Below are 4347 nucleotides of genomic sequence, written 5' to 3'. Positions count from 1 at the left end.
GAGAGAAGATAGAAAAGTGTAAAACAGAAGGAGGATAAAAAAAGAAAAGGAAAGGAAGAAAATGGAAAAGAAAAAGAGTAAAAGAAAGAGAAAAAAAGGTATTATTATACAAACACCGTGACAGCGAATTAACCCTAACCCTAACCCTAACCCTAACCCTAACGCTGTCACGGTGTTTGTATAATAATACCGAAAAAAAAATAAAGAGTTCAACAGAAAGAACGAAAGAAAGAAAGAAAAAGAGAACAAAAGAAATGGGGAAAAAACGAGACAGAAGAAAGGGAAACAAATAGTTCAAAATAAAAAGATAAACAGAAAGGAAGAAAGAAAGAAAGAAAGAAAAAGCACAAGTGAACGTAAAATGAGAAAGAAAAAAGAAAGAGAAAAAGAAAAGAAAGAGGGAAAAGAAAAAGGGTAAAAGAAAAAGGTTACCAGAAAGATAGAAAAAAGAGGGCAAAAGAAAGAAAAAAGAAATGGCAAAACGAAAGAGGATTAAAGAAAGAGAAACTAAAAAAGAAGAAAAGAAAGGACCACAAGAAAAAGAGAAAAAGAAAGAGAGTAAAACTATAGAAAGAACCCAAAATAAAGACAGAAAAGAAAAGAGAGCTACATAAATATCACAAACGAAAGAGAAAAAGAAAGAGGGGAAAAAAGAAGATAAAAGAGAGAAAATGAAGGGAAAGAAAGAAAGAAAGAAAGGGAAAATGAGGGGAAGGAGAAAATAGAAAAAGGAGAGAAAGAACAAAATAAGAAAGAAGGAAAGAGAAAGAAGAAAAAGGGAAGAACAATAAAAAGAGAGAAAAAGAAAGGGAGAAGTAAAAAAGAAATAAAGAAAAAGAAAGAAAAGGGGAAGAGAGTAAAAGGAAAATATATTTAAAAATGTAAAAAAGAGAATAAAGAGTGAAGAAGAAAGAAAAGAAGCAGAAGAAAGAGAAAAAAGAGAAATAAAGAATGAGAAAAGAAAAAGAAAGAGATAATAAAAAGAAGCAGAAGAAAGTAAAAATAATAAGAAAGAAAACAAAATATATAATAAAAGAAAAAGAAAGAGAAATAATAAAGAATGAAAATAAAACAAAATGAAAAAGAAGAAAAAAAGAGACAGGAGAAAGAGAATAAAATAATAAGAAAGAGAACATATATAATGAAAGAAAAAGAAAGAGGAAAGAAAATGAAGCAAAAGAAAGAGAAAAAAAGAAATAAAGAATGAGAATAAAAGAAAATGAAAGAGAAAAGAAAAAAGCAGAAGAAAGAGAATAAAATATATAAAGAAAAAGAAAGAGAAAAGCAAAAAGCAAAAGAAAGAGAAATAAAAAAAAATGAAAATAAAAGAAAAAGAAAGAGAAAAGAAAAAAGCAGAAGAATGAGAATAAAATATATAAAGAAAAAGAAAGAGAAAATAAAAAAGCAGGAGAAAGAGAAAAAGAGAAATAATTAGAATAAAAGAAAATGAAAAAGCGAGGAAAATAGAAAGAAAAATAAAGAGATTAAAAGAAAGATGGTAAGAGAAATTATATAAACGAAACGAAGCCAACAAGGAGAGATAAGACGAGAATGAGAGAAGGAAAAAAGAAAGAAAAAAAGGAGATAATGAATGATTATGAAATAAAAGGGAGAAATAGCGATGGGAAATGGAAAGAAAAAAAAATAAATCAAAAGAAAGATGGGGGAAAAAAAAGAGATATACAAAACGAAAGGAAGCCAAAAACAGATGATATAAGGAAGAGGATGAGGAAAGAAAATAAAAGGAAGGAGAAAAAGGAAGAAGAGTCTGTGATTTTTGTCTGCACATGCGCACTGCATGACGCGGCCATTTTCGAAAGTCGAAGTGACAATTCTTTTGACAACGTGATGTTATTATCTCGGCCAATTGTTGACAAAACATCGGTGTGATTTTTAACATTTGATCATGGCGTTACCTTCCGAACAAGTCAATGAAATGAAGCAGCTTATTCAGCAACATCTTTCGCAGGCAAGAACCTCCTTCATCTTCCTTAAATCTGTACTCTTTTTAAATGACCAGTGAAGGAAGCATGAATCCCTATTAATTTCCACCGGAAAAAAAAACATGTCTGCACATGTTTCTCGGCAATTGCTCCCCCCCTTTTTTTTTGTTGATTTTGTTTTATTTCACTGCTGTAAAAATAATATTGACAATTGTTTTATTATTTTAGCTTAGTATATTAATAATATACGAACTGTACCTACCCAGCGTTGTCCGGGATTTTTTTTTTTTTTACTTTCAGTTTTGTTTGCTATTTTTGATTGAATAATTTTTTTTTTTTTTTTAGCCTATTAGATAACTTTTTAAAAAATAGTATTTCGAAAACTAAATTCGGGTTTGTATTACTGTACACATAGATTCGAAAAAGTTGTGAAAACAAATATATAACAAATAAATGATATCAAAGGCAAGATAAGTTACTTTTTCTGGATATATTTCTTGTGTTTATATTCAATGTAACATGTTTATTCAGCTCAATTATTGCAGTATCGTTTAGGCATTAAATTATTGATTAAAACCAAATTATTTTTATAAAAGTAATGTTTTAATCTCTATTAGGTGTAAATAACTTACAAAACGGGCCTCTTTCAGTGTAGACAACAAAACGTAAAAGGTGGTTAAAAAAAAACGTATATATAGAATAAAAAATTTTTACCAAAGGCAATATAAGTTATTGTTTTACCTACCTGTATAAAGTTTTTTCTTTTAAATCATTTTAGTTTGAAACAAAAGTAGTGTCTAGTCTTAAGTTTAAACAATTTGGACATTTGGTGCTTTGTGCACTTTTGCTACCGCGCTATTTTTAAATATTTTTTTCAGGTTAAATTCAAGCTTCACAATATCTTTTTTATATTAAATTGTTAGGTGGAAGCACGGAATAGTTACAAAACACCCTCCTCTCCCATGTTAAGAATGGCTTTCAAAATAATGTTATTTCAGCACGGTGGCAAAAGTGCCGTTTTTTTTTTTTTTTTTTTTTTCGGCCATTTTTTTTCACGTTCTAACATAAGACTCGGCACTACTTATGTTTCAAACTAAATAAACTCTTTAATATAAGTTAAGACAAAACTGTGTTCTTCTGCACTTATTGATCCGTGCTGAAATAACGTTATTTTAAAAGCCATTCTTAACATGGGGAGGGATGGTGTTTTGTACTTATTCTGTACTTTAACCTTACAATTGAATAAAAAAAAAACATAAAACTTTAATTAAACTTGGAAATATGATTTAAAAAATAGCGCGGATCACTCTCTGCACTAGCACCATATATATATATATATACTGTGACATACTACTGTTTCCTTTTTGTGTATACTAAACCCCCCCCCCCCCCGAAACTTACCTTTTTAATGCTTAAATGTTTGCTTAAAGCCGGTTTAAATGACTATTCGGCAGTTTAAATAATTCAGAACCCCTGTCAAATTGCGGAGGGTCACGAAGTAATACATTCGTTTTTAAACTATTAACAAACAATTACAATGGCTGACTTGTTTATGAAGAAACTGAAATCCGTTATCGTAGAGATTTAATTTCGTAATTAAATATATATTTTTTTATGTTTATTTTTTTATTTATTTTTTTTTTTTTTGTAATTAAATTATTACGGTATTGTTTCATCATGAAATTTATTAAACCAACTTATAAACTGATAAGTGTTAATATTTTTAATCTGTATTTATAAAATAGTTTAAATAGTTTCCAAAACTTCTCATATTTTGTTTGTTACTTACTGGTTTTAATGTTATTTTATTCATTTTGTTTTTATTTAAAATTCGGCTTAATTAAAAAAAATAAATAAATCTTTATGTACGTACCTATCACGGAACGAAGATGTCATATTTCCAAAATCACGTATATTGATCAAGTAGTTTTTTTAACTAAGAAAATCAAATTGTATTACGAAGCGGGGCGCTATTTTTGATCCGCCATTGTTTATAAATAAGGGGGGATTACTCAATTCGGACAGTCGATATTAAAATCAGCCTCGGGCGGACGTTTAGGAAATTGCCCCCTCCCCAACTTTGTATTGAATACAATTTACCTTTAAGATCGCTAAAATCGTAAAAAATGATTTATATAAATAAAAAAAACTATTGGATAAATTTATGTGATTTTTGGAATATGATATCTTCGTTACATGACGAGTACGTAGAGCATCAAGATTTTTTTCTTCTAATTTTAATTCTAAATAAGAACCTTTTATTTATTTATTTTATTTTGTTTTTTTGTTGTTAAAAAAAAAGCTTAATACATTTGTTTGGGAATAAAAACAAAACAAAAAACGTGTACGGCAAATTTCATTTTGGATAATAAACCACCATGAACAATATTAACCTAAGTTGTCA

At 28.4% G+C, this 4347-nt stretch overlaps 1 protein-coding gene across 2 annotated transcripts in view; it reads right to left on the bottom strand.

Annotated features, from left to right (window-relative positions):
* Positions 1 to 3953, bottom strand: part of LOC145293591 (MTOR-associated protein MEAK7-like) — a 76569-nt gene extending 72616 nt beyond the window's left edge. The window contains exon 1 of one of the 2 annotated variants that reach the window (XM_080140035.1): positions 3817 to 3953. The gene's annotated coding sequence lies outside the window, so the exon portion shown is untranslated. Of the gene's footprint in view, positions 1 to 3344; positions 3481 to 3816 lie in introns of those variants that run through there. The other variant, XM_080140036.1, reaches the window with a different exon arrangement.
* Between the last annotated feature and the right edge of the window lie 394 nt (positions 3954 to 4347).

This window comes from Euprymna scolopes, chromosome 2, assembly GCF_053919585.1.
Source record: "Euprymna scolopes isolate OS-2025 chromosome 2, ASM5391958v1, whole genome shotgun sequence".
Lineage (NCBI taxonomy): Eukaryota > Metazoa > Mollusca > Cephalopoda > Sepiida > Sepiolidae > Euprymna > Euprymna scolopes.
Note: the sequence above shows the minus strand (reverse complement) of the source record. Positions and strands in the feature narration are given on the sequence as shown.